This window comes from Lynx canadensis, chromosome F2 (assembly GCF_007474595.2).
Source record: "Lynx canadensis isolate LIC74 chromosome F2, mLynCan4.pri.v2, whole genome shotgun sequence".
NCBI lineage: Eukaryota > Metazoa > Chordata > Mammalia > Carnivora > Felidae > Lynx > Lynx canadensis.
In genome coordinates this window covers 202,117-221,534 of record NC_044320.2, presented here as the reverse complement: position 1 = coordinate 221,534, position 19,418 = coordinate 202,117, and the positions used below count along the sequence as shown (strand labels likewise).

Sequence of the window (19,418 nt, the reverse complement as noted above, 5' to 3'; positions counted from 1 at the left end):
AAACCAGATTGGGGGGTGGGGGTGGCGCCTGGGTGGCTCAGTCAGTTAAGCATTCAGCTCTTGGTTTTGGCTCAGGTTATCATCTCATGGTTTGTAGGTTTGAGCCCTGTGTTGGGCTCTGTGCTGATAGTGCGGAGTCTGCTTGGGATTCTCTCTCTCCTCCTCTCTCTCTGTCCCTCCCCTTCTTTCTCTCTCTCAAAATAAATAAATAATAAGTAAACTTAAAAAAAATGGGACAAACAGAAAGCAAACCATACTGATAATTACATTAGTGCAAATGGTCTTAAAACTCCAATTAGAAGGCAAAAGATTACCAGACTGTATGAAAAAAAGCAACACATGCTATTAAAGGAGGCCATTGTAAGTGCAATGATACAGATAGTGTAAAAGTTAAAAAAAAAAGACACACCATGCAAACACCAATCATAAGAAAGCTGGAAGCCAAGGGGCTCCTGGGTGGCTCAGTCAGTTAAGCATCCAACTTCAGCTCCGGTCATGGTTTTGTGGTTCATGGGTTTGGGCTCTGCATCGGTCTCTGTGCTGACAGCTCGGAGCCTGGACCTGCTTCAGATTCTGTGTCTCCCTCTCTCTCTGCCCCTTCCCAGCCTGTGCTCTGTCTCTCCCTCAAAAATAAATAAACATTAAAAAAAAAAATAGCAAAAATTTAAAAAGAAAGCTGAAAGCCTATATATTATCACATAAAGCAGATTTCCAGAAGAGAAATACTATCAGGAACAAAGAGGGTCAATTCATTAAGAATGCATAACAACCCTGGGGCGCCTGGGTGGCTCAGTCAGTTAAACCTCCGACTTCGGCTCAGGTCATGATCTCACAGTTTGTGACTTCAAGCCCCACATCCGGTTCTGTGCTGACAGCTCGGAGCCTGGAGCCTGCTTTGGATTCTGTGTCTCCCTCTCTCTCTGCCCCTCCCCCACTTGCAGTCTGTCTCTCTCAAAAATAAATAAACATTAAAAAAAAAAAAGAATGCATGACAATCCTCATTGTGTATGCATCATGACAGAGCTTCAAAACACATGAGCAAAAAAAAAGTACAGACCTGAAAGAGTAAGAGACAAACTCAAAAATGTAGTCTAAGTACACATATGAGTCCTATTAACCCACTTACCTTATCAATCCACTTACACTTACACTTGGTATGAAATCATACCAACTATGTTCTCTAAATACAACATAATTATATTAGAAATCAATAACAGAAAGATAGGTGGAATATTTCCAAATACCCACTTAAATAACATACTTCTACATAACACATGGGCCAAGAAGAAAGGACATAGGAAATTAGTATATTAAATTGAAGGAAAATGAAAATGCAAAAAAAATAAAATAAAAATTTGCTGTATGCAGCTAAAGCAGTGCTTACAAGAAAATGCACAGCATTAAATACTTAATTTGGATCTTCAACAAACAATGTGGTTATGTTCCCATAAGCCCATCATAAGTTGAAAATGTTGTAAGTGACAAACACATTTAATACACCTAACGTACTGAACATCATAGCTTAGCCTAGCCTAAGCTAAATGTGCTCAGAACACTTATATAAGCCTACAGTTAGGCAAAATCAAATAACACAAAGCCTATTTTATAATAAAGTGTTGAATATCTCATTTAATTGATTGAATATGCACTGAAAGTGAAAAACAGAATGGTTGTCGGTGATCACAACCATCACCCTGTCGGTGAATCACCCTTGTGATTGTGTGGTTGACTGTGGCTCACTGCCCCTACTCGGCATCACGAGAGTACTGTACTACATATTGCTAGGCCAGGAAAAGATCAAAATTCAAGATTTGAAAAACAGTTTCTACTGAATAGGTATCACTTTCACACCACTGTAAAGCTGAAAGATCATAGGTCAAACCATCATAAGTTGGGGACTGTCTGAAGCAGGGGGTAAAAAAAGTACTAAAATCATTATCTCAGCTTCTACATTAAACACCAGAAAAAAAGAACAAAATAGGGGCACCTGGGTGGCTCAGTTGGTTGAGCGCCCAACTTTGGCTCAGGTCATGATCTCGCAGTTCGTGAGTTCAAGCCCCGCATCAGGCTCTGGTGCTGACAGCTCACAGCCTGGAGCCTGCTTCAGATTCTGTGTCCCCCTCTCTCTCCACCCCACCCCTGCTTGTGCTCTCTCTCTGTCTTTCAAAAATGAATAAACATAAAAAAAATTTTTTTAATAAAAAAAGAAAAATCAAAATATCAAAAGGTGCGCAAAATATCAAAGTAAGCAGAAGAAAATAAAGAGCAGAAGTTAATGAGACCAAAAAAAATAGAAAAATAGAGGAAATCTATTAATCCCAAAGCCAGGGACTTTTGAAAAAATCCATGAAGTGGACAAACCTCTAGGAAAATTGATCAGAAAGAGAGAAAGAAAGAGAAAGAGAGAGAAAGGGGACAAAAGTAACAAAAATACCAGGAATTAAAAAAAAGGGGGACATTACTATAGATCCTACAGATATTAAAAGGATAATAATGGAATATTATTAGCAACTTTATACTATTAGAGTTGACAAATTAGATGAAAAGGAAGGATAAATTCCTGGAACACCACAAAATACCAAAGATCACTTATAAAGGTAGATAACTTGAATAGCCAATGTATCTATTAAAGAAACAATTTATAGGGGCGCCTGGGTGGTTCAGCTGGTTGGGTGTCCGACTTCGGCTCAGGTCATCATCTCGAGATTTGTGAGTTTGAGCCCCACATCGGGCTCTGTGCTGACAGCTCAGAGCCTGGAGCCTGCTTCAGATTCTGGGTCTCCCTCTCTCTCTGCCCCTCCCCTGCTCATGCTCTGTCTCTCTCTGTCTCAAATATAAACATTTAAAAAAAAATTTTAAGAAACAGAATTTATAGTAAAAACCTTCCTACAAAGAAACCTCCAGGCCAAGATGGTATTAGTGGTGAAATCTACCAAACAGTCAAGAAAAAACATTTCTGTACAAATTCCTCCACTACTTCTACTTTCTAGAAGCATTTCTCAACTCATTTTATGAAGCCAATATTATACTGATATCAAAACCAAAGATATTACACACACACACACACACACACACACACACACACACACACACACAAACCCATAGACCAAAAGCCCTCAGGACCATAGATTTTTAAAAATCCCTCAATTTTTAAAAAGTTTAACAAACTGAATTCAGCTTTAAAGGATACTGAATCACACCCAAGTGGGGTTTATCTCAGGACTGTAAGGTTGGTATAACATTCAAAAATTAATAAGTGTAATTAACCACATTGACTAAAAAAGAAAAAAACACATGATCATCACACTAGAGGCAGAAAAAGCATTTAACAAAATCCACCACTCATTTGTAATAAAACCTCAAAGCAAAGCAATAACAGAAGGAAACTTCCTCAACCTGATAAAGGGTATATATACAAAATCTACACACACACACACACACACACACACACACACACACACTAGTGAAAGGCTGAATGCTTTCCCCCTATGATCAATAACAAGAAAAGGACATCTACTCTCAGCACTTCTGTATGACATTTTACTGGACGTCCTAGGCAGTGCAATAGGCAAGAAAAAGAAATAAAAGATACTCAGATTGGAAAAGAAGAAATAAAACTACCATTATTCATAGACAAAATGATTGTACATATTAAAAAACATATTAATGCTTAGTATTATTGATAAATTTTAATATTTAATAAATATTAGGGATAAATTTGGCAAAAGATACACAGAGTACTACAAAGTACTGATGAAAGAAATTTAAATGGATCTCCACTTATGGAGAGGTATACTAGGTTCATGAAGTAGAAGGTTCAATCTATCTAATCCCATGCAATTTCCTCTCCCCACAGGTGTTGGATCTCAAAAGCACTCCCCAGTAAACTTCCTGCAAATCTCCATCCCAAAGTCAGTTTCTCAGGGAACACAACATGGACAGACTAAAAAAGAAAAAATTAATACAGCTGACTCTTGAACAGTGTGGGGTCAGGGGTGCCAACCTCCACACACTTGAAAATCTGCATGTAACTTCTAACTATTGACCGGAAGATTTACCAGTAACATAAACAGCTGGTTATCACATATGTTGTATGTTATATGTATACTCCATACTCTTGTAATAAAGTAAGCTAGAGAAAATGTATTAAAATTATAAGAAAGAAAAAAAAAGAAAATCTCAAGGAAGAGAAAACACATTTACAGTATCATACTATATCCAAAAAACCTGCATGTAAGTGGACCCACGTAGTTCACACCCAGGTTGCCCAAGGGTCAAATTTATAAATTTGTAAAGGAAAGGAGACAAAAGTATGTGATATAATAATTACAGCCAGAAGGCAGATGTCTAGATAACTAGCAATATGCCAACGCAGACAGTTACAGTATAATGAACATAAGTAGATTAACACAGTGAAGGCTGGAGGAAAACCACCAGATTAACTCCCTACATGTGCTTCAAAGCTGCACATGTGAAGAGTGCTCTCGTTATACAGTAGATAAAATCATATATAAAATTGCTGTTTTTTAACAGTTTTTCTAACTTACAAAAATTGCAATTTCACATGGTTCAACTTTGTATTGTATTTCCACTGAGTCTTACCTCAATCACAACAAAATATCCTTCAGGCTAGTAAATGCCCCCTTTGTGAAAAAATTTGTTAAGTTTACTTATTTATTTTGTGAGAGAGAGAAAGCAGAGAGAGGGAGGGGGAGGGAGGATCCTGAGCAGGCTCCACACTGTCAGCACAGAGCCTGATGTGGGGCTTGAACCCACAAACCATGAGATCATGACCTGAGCCAAACCCAAGAGTCTGGTGCGTAACCATCTAACACATCCAGGCGCCCCTGAATGCTCCAGTTTCAGTCACCACTAGCCCTAGAATAATCTAAGTATGGAGACACAAAAGTTATCACCAAGTCAAGTTCAAAGTTCAAGAGTCTAAAAAATGTAAGACATTTTGTAGAATACTTCATGGGGTCTAAACCAAGAGACAAGAGAATTCCAAACAATCTTCCAAGGAATCCTCTGGCTTTGGCTCATTCTCTGGTTTCAGGGCTCCCCATGTTGACAGCTATACCTCACAACCATACTCCCTCCCTGGAGGTTTCCCAAGCACTGAGCCAGCCTGCTTCTCTCCCCCACCTTCCCTAGCTGCCTCACGCACATCCGCTTGTCCACGCCCCTCCAACTGCGCGACCTCCCTCCAGCCCCCCCCCCAACCCCGCCCGCCGTCAATCAAGGCTCTTTTTTCCCTCTACACCCTATCCTTTCAACTGCTGGTTCTTTTCCCAGTTTCCACTATAATCTCTCTGTAGCTAAGTCCAGAACCTCTGCCCTGACCACGTCTCTCCCAAATGCTGGGGGAACCTGCCCTGAATGGTGCTCCCAACGGAACTCTCCTCCTCAGATCTCTTTCCCAACCACAGCACGCGCTTGCACTGCGCTGCATACCTGCTTCAGTTTGTGACAGCATACTGGTCTGCCCCCTGGCTCAAGGGTGTGTGACGCTCCCTTGCCTCTCCCCCAGCATCATGTCCCCACCACTGCCTATCCGGTCCGCGGTTCTCAACATTTGCCACCAGTCACCTATTCCCACGTCTCACGGCCTCGCGCACACACTCAGGACAGAATCCCCTCTCTCTGGGTAAATACAGAAGACTCACTTGCTTTCAGCCTTCCCTCCCCCAATCCATCTCACCTCCACTGCCACACCGAAGAATCTCCCAAAAGGCCAGCCAACATCACCTCAAATGGTGCCCCCAAAATAAAGGACACTCCTTACACTAACATCTTCTGGGGATGGCGCCTGGATGGCTCAGTGGGTTAAGCATCTGACTCTTGGTTTCCGCTCAGGTTATGATCTTGCAGTTCGTGAGTTCGAACCCCATGCTGGGCTCTGCACTGACAATGTGGAGCCTGCTTGGGATCCTCTCTCTCTCCCTCTCTCTTCCCCTGCCCCCCCCCCAAATAAATAAATACACAAATACATAAACTTAAAAAATAATAAAAACGTACAAAAATAAACTTAAAAAACTAATAATTTTAAAATAAAAAAAAAATCTTCCAGAACTTGCCATACAAAACGGTTGCTACTGGCCATTATGGCTATTTGAATTTAAATTAAGATTAAAAAAGGTTTAACATTCAGTCTCACAGGCCACTTTTCAGCACTCAATAGCCATTCACGGCTAGTGGCTGTTGTGTTCCTGGACAGCACAACTTGAGAGTGTGCCTGTCTTACCATCTTGGCCCAGAATCATTTCCTATTTCCACTCTGTTCCAATCAAAACATCTCACTAACTGCTCCTCAATTATGCTTCCCACTTGCCAAGTCCCACTCCTACCTGAGGAACATTGCTCTTCCTCACAAAGGCCTCAAGGGGTCCCGTAGGGTGATCGCCAGTCCCCCCCATTTCCAGACATCCCAGTCCAGCTAGGCTTCAGGGAGCCCTCCCAACTCCACCTTCAGAATGCGCCCAGTTCAGGGGCACCTGGGTGGCTCGTCAGGTAAATGTCCGACTTTTGATTTTGGCTCAGGTCATGACCTCATGTTTTGTGAGTTTGAGCCTGGTGTTGGGCTCTCTACTGTCAGTGTGGAGCCTGCTTGGATCCCCTGAACTCTCTCGGCCCCTCCCCTGCACATGTGTTCTCTCTCCTCTCTCTCTCTCTCAAAAAAAAAGAATGCACCCAGTTCCAACACAGGCACTCCTGAACCACCACAGCCCCCTTCATGCACACAGATGCATATGCACAGACATACACACGTGTTCACACACTCACACGCATGCTTACACACTCACACCTGCTCACACACTCACACACATGCTCATACACATATGCTCACAAACGGCCACATGCTCACACATACATATGCTCACACATACGGCCACACACTCACACACATGCTCACCCTCACACACATGCTCACACGTTCACGTGCATACTCTACCTTCCCACAGCAGCCACAGAGAGTTTTCCAAAGTGTCTATTCGATGAAGTTGCTACAATACAATGATTTACAAGAAATATATATTTGGTCTTCATCCACAATTCCTAAAAAACTCCTTCAGAGCTATAAAGGTGAGATGGGTGTCTTATTACTAACAAAGGTGACTTTTGGACCCCATGCAAGGGGGCGCTGGTTGCCAAGAGGACCAACCAGGTGATTAGAGGATTATGAGTCCCACCCCCTGAGATCTGGGGAGGCGGGGCTGGGGCTGAGCCCTGGGCTCACCTACTCCCCTCCCAAAGCTCCAAACAGCAACTCTCCCACCCTCATTCTCCACAGAGAGCCTGCTTTCTACTCCTCTAAGAAAAGTTTCGGAAGAGGACTCCCAAGGCCACCATGGACCACCACACCTCTCGGCCCTCTTGCCAACCACCCCCGAAACGTGTGCAGCAAACCTGACACACTCCAGCAAGTGTCTCCTCTGCATCATTTCTTCCTATCTAAGGGGTTAGTCCCATCAGCACATAAATTGGGTGTAATTTCCTGCATCTTAGAAAACACCTGCATAAATAACCTTCTGTTACCCCTTGGCAGCAAAAATCCTTGAAAAAAGGTGCCTGTACTCACTACCTCCAATTTCTTTTCATTTTTTCCCTAAGTCTACATCAACACGTTTTGGCTCGCCACCACACACACACCTCAGAATCTTCTCTTCCAAGTCACCAAGGACCTTGATGTTGAATCCACTGGCAGTTCTCATCCTTGCTTCTTTAACCTTGCAGCCCCGGGCACTGAAAACCACTCCTCCTCCCCAGTGACCACTTGGGTCAGCCCGTGCTCTCCACTGTCCACCTGGATCACCTCCTTCTCCCCACTGTCCACTTGGACCACCCACTGTTTCCCACCGTCCACCCGGATCACCCACTGCTCTCCACTGTCCACCTAGATCACCCACTGCTCTCCACTGTCCACCCGGATCACCCACTGCTCTCCACTGTCCACCTAGATCACCCATGGTCCCCCACTGTCCACCTAGGTCACCAACTGCTCTCCACCGTCCACCTGGATCATCCCCTACTCCCTACCATCTACCTGAATCATCCCTCGCTCCCTACCGTCCACCCGGACCACCCACTGCTCCCCACCGTCCACCCTTAAAGAAATTAAAGAACCCCTACAGGTAAGCTATCCCATGTTCATGAAATGTTTATCTTAACATTGTTAAAATGGCGAAACACTCCAAATTGATCTACAGACTCTACAGACCCTTGTCAAAATTGAGCTTACTTTTTTGCAGAAATTGACAGGCTGAACATGACATTCATATGGAAGTTCAAAGGACTCAGGAAAAAAAAAAAAAAACCTTGAAAAGGAAGATCAAGTGGAAGACACACTTTCTGGCTTCAAAACTTGTAAAACTTCAGTAATCAAGAAAGACAGGGTGGTACTGGCATAAGTACAGACATACAGACCGATGGAGCAGAGTTGAGAGTTGAAAAATTTAACCCTCCAATTTACACACAGGTTATTTCTAACAAGGGTGTCAGGATGATTCAACAGAGAAAGAATGAACTGTCTTTTCAACAAAGGGTGCTGGGACAACTGGATGTCCACATGCAAAAGAACGAAGCTGGACACTTACCTTACACCTTACACAAAAATTAACTATAAAACACTTAGAATACAACGTAAGAGTAAATCTTCATCACTTTGGATTAGGTATTGGTTTCTTAGCTACAACACCAAAATACAAGCAACAAAAGAAAAAATAAATTGGAATTCATCAAAAGTTAAATTTAAAACTTCTGTGCTAACGATACCATTAAGAAAGGGAAAAGAACCACAGAATGGGAAAATACACTTGCAAATCACGTATCTGATCAAGGGCTCGTATCTAGAATATACACGGAACACTTATGGCACAGTAACAAAAAGATAAATAACCCAATTAAAGAATGAGCAAAGGATCTGAGCAGACTCTTCTCCAAAGCTGACATATAAATGGGCAATAAGCACACGGAAAGATACTGAACATCACTAGCCACCAGGGAAATGCAAATCAAAACCATAATGAGATAGTACTTCACACCCATTAGGACAGCTATAATGAAAAAGACACACAGTCACAAGTGTTGGAGAACATGTGAAAAAAATGGAACCTTTACACACTGGTGGCAAGAATGTAAACTGATGCATCCACTTGGGCATTTCCTCAAACATAGCCCTTTAGCTACTCTAAGATGTAGCAATTCTAGTCCTAGGCAAATACCCAAAAGAAATGAAAACATATGTCCAAACACTGGTTCTGGAATATGCACATTTATTCACAAATGTATACAAACAGCAGCATTAGTCACAATAGCCAAAAAGTGAAAACAACTCCAATGTCCATAACAGATAGATGGGAAAACAAAATGTGGGGACACATGGGTGGCTCAGTCTGTTAAGCATCTGACTCTTGGTTTCAGCTCAGGTCATGATCTCATGTTTGGGTTCATGAGCCAGAGCCCCAGGTCAGGCTGACAGTGTGGAGCCAGGTTGGGATTCTCTCTCTCTCTCTGTCCCTCCCGAGCAAGCACACACGTGCGTTCTCTCTCTCTCAAAATAAATAAATGATCGAACATTTTTTTAAAAAGATAGAAAAACAAAATGTGGCACTCAGACAACGGAATATTATTCAGCCATAAAAAGGAATGCAACTCTGATGTGTGCTACAAGACACTGAGAAGCAGGACAGCAGCATCTAAGACCAGTGGCCACACTCCCTCCCGTCACCCTCCACATGCAACCCATCAAACCCCACCAACGGGACACCTCTGCCCACCTCTTAGCCTCTATCCCAAGTTCACTCACGTGAACCTACTTCCGTACTTTCATCTTAATTCATTCTGATAGGACAGCCAGGGTGATGCTTCAAAAAGATCAGCTGTTCAGGTCAGCCTTTTGGCAGCTCCTGTAGTTGGTACGATCTGGTTGGCTGCCTGCCTTGCCCCATCTCTTCCCCTGCTCCAGGCTCCCAGTCCACAGGGCCCTGCTGCCCCAGGGGTGCCACGTGGCTGATTCTCCTCCCCACTCTCCATCCATACTGTGGCCTCAGACTCGATCTCATACCCAGAGGCGTTTTCCCTGACCCGTCATCTGAAAAGGGTGCCCTAGATTTGCTCTCACAGTCTCACCCCCATCTTTCAGGGCAGGGCACCATAATCGGGCAAGTGCATGTCTGTTCCCTGCACTGGCCTCTGAGCTCCAGGAGGCAGGGGCCTCACCCCTGCATTACCAGCAACCAGCAGCACTGCCTGACACTCAGTGGATGAAGAGAAAGGAACGACCACCCGCCTCCAACGCCAACAGTGCTGCCGGTGGTGCTCCCTCCTCCCACACAGGGACCCTGACCAGGACAGGCTTCATGCTCGGGAGGAAGCACAGAGCTTTACGAAGCCCTGGGGCAGCCAAGCTTCTCCAAATGCCCATCAGGGTCCTCCATGTCCTGAGTAAATGCCAACTCCAGTTTGTAAATTCCTAACGCTGGCATTCTTTAGGCACTACATGAGTGACGTGAAATGAGGCCTCCATAAGGGCCACCACACAGGCTCAAAGGGGCACTGATGAAGCCCCTGCCCCACAGCATTCCGCACACAGCTGTGCACTGTCACCAACAGGCATGTAGTCCCACCCTCACAAGTGATTTTATCATGTAAAATACATTACAGTGGATCAAGGCAGATAGTACCTTTATGTAAGTTCTGATGTCTTCTGGAAAGGAAGTGAATGGCTATAGCTCGGGCTAAAAAAGATTCTTGCAACGCTCCTCACTGAACTTAATTGCATTCTGACTACAGCAGGCGGGTCTAGATGAGGGGGCTGCCCCTCCAGGAGGCACCCTCCAAGCTCTCAGCTTTGCAAACATGCCCCCAATTGCTGACCTCCTGCCCTGCCCACCCTGCCTTGGCCACAGAGTGCTACTAGAAGCTTTCTACACACCTGCTGTTTCCTTCCTCGTGCTGCCCTTTCCACCAGGGGCACTGTTCCTGTGCCTGGCTAACACCCTTGAAGACTGAGTCACAGATACCCCTCCTTTTTAGATGAGATACCCTTTCCTCCAAAAAGCCTACCTAAACTTTGTTCATTCTAGGGTAGGCTAACAGCCACCACAGGGCTCTTCCCAAGATCCCATAGATGCGTCTACCACTGCTCTCCACGTGAGGGTATCACAATCCACTCCCGTGTGTCCCCCACCAGGGGTCTGGTCTGTCTCCATCTCAGGTCACCTGACTGACAAGTGGCTGGCACATAGCAGGTGACAGGAGAGATCAGGAGCAGGATAAACATGGGTGGGCCTGGAAGACAGAGAAGCAGACATCAAGTCTTAACAAACCAATGGAGAAGGGCTCTACCCCTGAGCAATGCCCATCCTGGGCCCCAGTGGCCACAGGCAGGAAGGCCGATGCTATTCCTAGACAGCCACCTGTGGTCTCCACACATCCCTACAATGAAGGTCTCTGGGCTGGGACCCACAGTGTTATTCTCTCCCAGCTTTTGGGAACAGAGGCTGCTTCTTGGACTTCCCAGAGTTGGAAGAAATAGGAACCCTAATAGCACAGCTGAATTGTGAATACAGAATATAATGGCCAACACCACAAATAGAAAAACAATACAGTTCAGAAGCCGCTTCCCCTTTATTGGTAACATATGCAAAGCGATGCACAAGTAACGTGAGAACTGTGGACTGGGGAAACGTGGGCTGCAGGTGCTTCATCACAATGCCAACTGCTCTGAAGAACATATTGGCCATCACAAAAATCCCAGGGAATGGTTGAAGGGACTATAATAGGAAACCACCAGCAGTGTCTTAGGGACAATATTACTGTAAATCTCAACCCATGAAGGAAGTATCAGCCCCTCTGATTAGTGCTGGAGACTCTAGGGTCCCCAAGAAAAGCCCAAGAGAGATCCTCCTGCCCAGCTTCCTGACTGGAAGGAGGGGATCCAGTTTTGTCATCTGTAAAATGGGGGTAATGAAGGGGGCCTCAGTGGACTGCTATGAGGACTGAAGGAGTTGATACATACTGTACCACTGTAAGTATTACAGCAGTCCCCCACATCCACGGGGATATGTTCCAGGCCCCCAGTGGATGCCTGAAACCCCAGGTAAAAACCAACTCTAAACATACAAAGTTTTGTCCTATACATACGTACCTATGATAAAGTTTAACTCATAAATGACACGAGATTAATAACCATAATAATAAACTACAACAATTATTAATAATACACTGTAATAAAAGTTATGTGAAAGAAAGACAAAGAGAGGAAGCAGGATGGACATAAGAGTACATTCAAAAAGGAAAATCAGCTTCAATACCAGGAGCCCGATGAGGGCTTTCAGGTCTGAGCCCCAGCACCCTGGCTGGGGTGGCTGGTTTACACTGCAGCCAAAAACACTTGGGCTTTTGCTGGTCTTCGACCAGTTCACGAGGACAGAAGAGGGGCTCTGTTGACTCATCAGCCTCTTGGTGTTAAAATTAAGGTTTTAAATCCTTACATGCCTATAACACTCGGTATTTTACAGGATCCTCTAGGACTCAGTCATGCTTCAGCCTTACAACACCCCTGAAAAATAAACAAGATAGATACAATCTGAGCCACAACCAAAAGCGGAGGCGCAGATGTTAAGCAATTTATCTGTGACTGCACTGGTCAGGGATTGAGTCAAAGCTTAACTCAAGTGGGACCAGTGCTGCATCCGGTACACCCGGCAGCTCTGAAGATCAGGGATTTACTGCCTCACTTTCCATGCTACCCCCTGGACTTCTCCCCACCACCCCAGGACTGCGTCAACACCAAGACTCCCTGTGGGCTCTCACCTTGGAATGCTCCCTCCTGAAAAATCCTAGTCACTCTTGTTTTTAATAGCTTTATTGAGATAAAATTCACATAGCATACAATTCACCCATTTTGGGGCGTCTGGGTGGCTCAGTCGGTTGAGCGTCTGACTTTGGCTCATGATCTCATGGTTCGTGAGTTCAAGCCCCGTATCAGGCTCTGTGCTGACAGTGGGGAGCCTGCTTGGGATCCTGTCTCCCTCTCTCTCGGTCCCTCTCCTGCTGGCACACGCGCTCCCTCTCTCTCTCTCTCAAAAATAAAAAACATTAAAAATTTAAAGTGTACACTATACTGATACCAGTATATTCAGATCCGTACAGTCTTCACCACGATCACAGGATGTTTTCATTACCCCCCAAATAATCCCATGACTCTTAGCTGTAATCCCCCAGACTCTAGCAACCACTAATCCACTTTCTATGGATTTGCCTATTCTGGACGTTTCATGCAAATGAAATCAGATCATATGCGGACTTACATGTCTGGCTTATTTCACTTAGCACAATGTTTCAAGATCTACCCACATTATAGTATGAATCAGTACTTCACGTGTATTTATTGCCAAATAATATTCCACTGCACAGACAAACCACATCTTGTTTATCCATTCATGTGTTGATGAACATTTGGGTTGTTTCCACTTTTTGGCTATTATGAAAATGCTGCTGTGAATATCTGTGTACAAGTGTTTGTGTGGGAGTGTTCTAGTCACTCTTACCCATGAGAACACATGAAAAGTAAGCCAACTTCCAACTGAGAACCCCATTTAACCTGACAATACTGTATTATTTGAGATGTAGACAACTGGGAGAAATAAATGACCAAAGGAATTGGGCAGTTAAATAAAGAAACAAGAGCAAAACTCAATCTAGTGGAATAAACATGATTAAAGAAAGAAGTGCTATTTCTAGGGATGGGTCCTACAGGCATATTCCCACATCACCAAACGCTGTGCCTTCAAAGTTACTTGTAACTGCACAAAGTATGATATTCAGCAGTAGGGGCTGCTTAGATAAATCACACCACCTCCATGGAGCCAAACACGACACAGCCATGAGAAAGAATGAACTGGGAAATGCACTGATACAGGATGACCTCCCAAACATATTTAGTTTAAAAAGGCAAGGTTCAGAAACTTTTTGAAAAGGGTAGGAAAAAGAAAATAAGTGTATATATTTGCTTTTATAGTTACAAAGTATCTCTCAAATGAGATACAGTGGGTGCCTCCAGGGGACCACAGGCTCCTGGGGGTAGAAACAGGACAGACACAACACTGTGCCCAATCATGAATGTGAGTAAATTATCTATTCCAAAAAAGATTTTTTTTTCCTTAGGAAGCAAAAATAAAGACAATCTACGAGAATAAAAAAATTATACTTGCAATCCCTATCAAAAAATAACACCAGCATTCTTCACAGAGCTAGAACAAACAATCCTAAGATTTGTATGGCACCAGAAAAGACGCCAAATAGCCAAAGCAATCTTCAGAAAGAAAACCAAAGCAGGAGGCATCACAATCCCGGACTTCAGCTGTATTATAAAGCTGTCATTATCAAGGCAGTGTTGTACCAGCACAAAAACAGACACTCAGATCAATGGAACAGAATAGAAAACCCAGAAATGGACCCACAAACGTACGGCCAACTAATCTTTGACAAAGCAGGAAAGAATATCCAATGGAATAAAGACAGTCTCTTCGGCAAGTGGTGCTGGGAAAACTGGGCAGCAACATGCAGAAGAATGAACCTGGACCACTTTCTTACACCAGACACAAAAATAAACTCAAAATGGATGAAAGGCCTAAATGTAAGACAGGAAACCATCAAAATCCTCAAGGAGAAAGCAGGCAAAAACCTCTTTGACCTTGGCCGCAGTAACTTCTTACTCAACACGTCTCTGGAGGCAAGGGAAACCAAAGCAAAAATGAACTATTGGGACCTCATCAAAATAAAAACCTTCTGCACAGCAAAGGAAACAATCAGCAAAACTAAAAGGTAACCAACGGAATGGGAGAAGATATTTGCAAATGACATATTAGATAAATGGTTAGTATCCAAAATCTATAAAGAACTTACTGAACTCAACACCCAAAAAACCAAATAATCCAGTGAAGAAATGGGCAGAAGACATGAATAGACACTTCTCCAAGGAAGACATCCAGATGGCCAACCGACACATGAAAGAATGCTCAACATCACTCATCATCAGGGAAATACAAATCAAAACCACAATGAGATACCACCTCACACCTGTCAGAATGGCTAACATTAATAACTCAGGCAACAACAGATGTTGTCGAGGATGCGGAGAAAGAGTGTCTCTTTTGCACTGCTGGTGGGAATGCAAGCTGGTGCAGCCACTCTGGAAAACAATACGGAGGTTCCTCAAAAAACTAAAAATAGAACTACCCCACGACCCAGCAATTGCACTACTAGGCATTTATCCAAGGGATACAGGTGTGCTGTTTCGAAGGGACACATGCACCCCCATGTTTGTAGCAGCACTATCAACAATAGCCAAAGTACGGAAAGAACCCAAATGTCTATTGATGGATGAATGGATAAAGAAGATGTGGTGTATATATACAATGGAGTATTAATCGGCAATCAAAAAGAATGAAATCTTGCCATTGGCAACTACGTGGATGGAACGGGAGGGTATCATGCTAGGCGAAATTAGTCAGAGAAAGACAAATATCATATGACTTCACTCATATGAGGACTTCAAGATACAAAACAGAGGAACATAAGGGAAGGGAAGCAAAAATAATATAAAAACAGGGAGGGGGACAAAACATAAGAGACTCTTAAATATGGAGAACAGAGGGTTACTGGAGGGATTGTGGGAGGGGGGATGGGCTAAATGGGGGAGGGGCATTAAGGAATCTACTCCTGAAATCATTGTTGCACTATATGCTAACTAACTTGGATGTAAATTAAAAATTAAATTAAAAAAAATTATACTTAAGAAAGCAAGCTAGTTGTAAGCAGCCAACATGGAGGAAACGAATAAAGGGCCAGTCCTCTCCAGGGTGAATCCTGCCCAAACCCACCATCTTTACTGATGTCAATGCACTAAGAAAATGTTGCAAGGAGACACTGAGAGCACAAACATCTCTTGCCCTCAAAGACCTCCCAGTGCAGAGGGGAGACAACTCTCATCTGTGCAGTGACCAAAGAAAGGCATAGCTAAGAGCACCATGGGATACAGAAGGAGAACTTGATATGCTAAGTAAGGGAGGGATCAGGGTCAGAGGAGATGAAGGGGTCACTCAAGCTTTGCCTGTTTTCAGGGGAGGAGGCAACGTGGAGTAGGGCTCGGCCTTGTAGCACTGGCTGGTGTCACTGGAGAGCAGAGTGCGAGTCAGGGCACACAGGAAAGAGCAGTGTAAGAGGCACGGGAAGCCAGGGAGGAGCACAGCCTGGCAGCCTGGCATCCTGCCCGGGGGGGCTGCCGGGTACGTCGCAGGGTGCCCTAGCAGCAGTGCTGGCCTCCACACATTCAGTGCCAGGAGCACCCGCCCCCAAGCTGGGACACCGAAAAACTTCTACAGACAAATCACCGCTGGGTGAGAACCAATGCTCTGAACACATCACCTGAGCCAGAGGAAAGGGGGCCGACCCAGAAGGGGCAGCCATAATGCGAAAGCGCACAGGCCCTGGAGGATCAGTCTGAGGAAGGATAAATTTGGTAACTACTTGGTGGGTACAATGAGTAGAACCCGCAGCAAGATGTTGTGGTTAGGGGAAGACCTAGGAACACCAGGCTGTTCCAGGTAGAAACCAGCCAGATGACGGTCGCAAAGCACCAAAGGGCTGAGGCCAACGGTGAAGAAGGATGCAGGGTCTGAGAAGCCTAAAGGGTTTCTGCATCCGGAGGCTGGCAGCCAAGTCTGAGGCTGAGGGGATTAGTCTGGCTGGCACCATCACCCTGGTGAGACCACCCAGAGTACAAAGCAGACCCTCTATTTCCTTGGGGGGGGGGGGAAGAGTCCACCCCAGCACACGTGCAGGAGGAAAGGCTAGGTAGGATAGGCATTTTTATCTCTATCTCAGAGATTTTAAACTTTGCTCACATAAGCTATTGCGTCACCATTTGTTCTGAACGTTAAACATTCTCACCCTTAAACCCCACAAATGTCCAAAGACTCTACTTAAAGTAGAAGGATTTCCCCCCCCCCCCCAGTCTTAGTGTCACAGATTTAAAGGAAATGAGATGCAGTTATCTACGGTAAATCTAAGAATCTAAGATACTCTCCCTAGATCTGAGAAAGAGAATCATTTCCTTGGGAAATGAGGAATTTTCCTGCTTTGCTCTGAAGCACGTTAAATCACTTCTTCCAACAGCTTAGCAAGACAGAATGTTACAGAACTGGTAATTCCAAGTTCTTATTCTGTGGCTTGTGTCCTGTCATTTAAGTGTGTTAATAAATCATCTTTCCTATTACAAGGATAACACTGTTCAGTGAAGTGTGACAATTGCTTCAGTGGTTTAACTCAGAGAATTAAATCTCACTTCTGTCTACAAGAACCCTACCTGCCCCCAAGGACAATAAATAACTACCACAGGACTGAGTGGCTCGTTAGCAGCTTTCTTCTTCTCAAAACATTTTCATAACGTATACATTATAAATACATAATAATTGATATATATTTTATTTATACAGAATAATGTATCGAAGTTCATGAGATTTGTTGTTTACCTTTATAAAGACTATGACCCCAGCTAGCTTGTGTAGGAAAAGAGAGTCAAAGACTCCAAGTCAGTGTAAAACCAAGGCGGTGCCAGGAGTACACAACTGAAGAGCCAGCAGCCAAGCAACCAGGCCCTGGAAACCAGATCTCGGCAGTGACAGCTCCTAACTCTGCCCAACACATACAATGTACGGGGCACAACGTGTTTGTGTCTCCATTCACTGAGTCCTCGAGACCAACCCTAGGGAGCCAGTATTACTGGTGTTCCCATTTTACAGATGAGAAAGCAAAGGCACAGAGTACAAAGCCAGTAAACAGAAGAGTCAGGACTCAAAGGCAGGCAGTCTGGCTCCAGAACCCGCCCTCTTCTCCACTCTTGGCAAGACAGCTGACTAGACAAAGTGCAGGCCGAGAGATCCACTGGCCTCTGTTCACTCACTGAGCAAGCGTGTGAGGGTCATCAAGTCTGCGCCCAGGACGCTTTATGCAGAGTCTCCTTGTTTTACAGTCACACCTCCTATCGAATCTCCTTCCCCTCCCCCAGCGAGAAGAAACACACCTAGCTCATTGTGAAAGGGGAGCCGCTGCCCGGGAACCACCTGCTGTTTACAGAGGCACCCCGGACCCACAGGCTCTAATTCCTCTCACTGGCTACGAAGACAAATCTCCTATTGTCTGCACCATGGGAGGAACACGAAGCCTCGCAACTGTAGGTTTCTGCAGAGGTCACTGGAGGTTTGGTTAAACCCTACGACACCGAACGGAGGGCGGGCGGCGGGGGGGACGGGGGGGGGGGTGCGCTGCATTTTTGCTGTTGAAGGTTGCGCAGCGCCCACAGCAGCTGCTGGTGGGAGCAGCATGTAACACACCCACAGCTGCCGCGGCCTCGCAGCCGGCCGCACGTTTTAAAATAAAAGACGTCCTGACCCCCAGATGCACAGCCTGCCTCACTCGTAGCCCTCGACACGGAACACGCGGCCTCCACCCACACCACTCCCGCAACCAGGAAGCAACCGAGAGAATTCCAGCTCCAGGAGGGCTGCGCCCCGGGGCGCCCCAGCCTGCCGCGCTGCAGAGGCCAGGTCTGCGAAGCCCTGCGGACACGGCCCGCACCCAGAGACGCGCGACACGACTCCCCGCGCCCGGACAAAGCCCCCACCCCGCACCCCGCCCCGACTGAGCCCCGCAAACCACGCCGACGCCCCACACTCGGGCCCGCCCTCAGGCCGGGCACACTCACACCCACACTCACCCACGGCCGAGGCCACTCACGCTCACCGTCAGTGGGCCACACTCACGGTCACCCACGGGCCGGGCACACTCGCACTCACGCCCACCACGGGCCGGGCACATTCACACCCACCTCACACACCCTGCCCCCCGCGCGGCCTCGACCCCCAGCGCCCCGCGCCCCCGCCCAACCCGGCCCGGCACACCCACGCTCCCTCCCCTCCCCGCCCCGGCTGCAGCCCCGTCCGCCCTTTCGGAGGCCGCGGGCCCGGACCTCGGCGAGGCCGGGCGGGGGCCGCAGCGCCGGCCCCTCCGCCATCTTCCTGGCCCGCGCCGCCCACCGCCCGCGCTCTCACCCGCCGGCTGCTCGCGGGCCGCGCCGCCACAGCCCTTCATCCCGGCCTGAGCGCCGCACCCGAGCTCTCCGCGGCTCTCCCGCCGCAGCCGCCACCGCAGGAGCAGGAGCAGCGGCAGGAGCAGCCTGCTCGGTCCGCGTCCTGCGCCGCCGCCGCAGCTGCCGAAGCCGCCGCTGCCGCCGCCGAAGCCGCCGCCGCCGGCCCAGTGCGCCGCAGCCGCGCGTCCTCCCGTCACCAGCGCAACCCCCCGCCTCCGGCCCCGCCCCCGCGCCTCCCCGCTCCCGCCGCCAGGGGGCGACTCCG

The 19,418-nt window shown here is 46.3% G+C and overlaps 1 protein-coding gene across 2 annotated transcripts in view; it reads right to left on the bottom strand.

The window, feature by feature from the left end:
* The window catches only part of ARHGAP39 (Rho GTPase activating protein 39), a 109,369-nt gene extending 90,170 nt beyond the window's left edge, over nt 1-19,199 (bottom strand). For both annotated transcript variants that reach the window (XM_030303567.1, XM_030303568.1), the window contains exon 1: nt 19,116-19,199. The gene's annotated coding sequence lies outside the window, so the exon portion shown is untranslated. The remainder of the gene's footprint in view (nt 1-19,115) is intronic.
* Between the last annotated feature and the right edge of the window lie 219 nt (nt 19,200-19,418).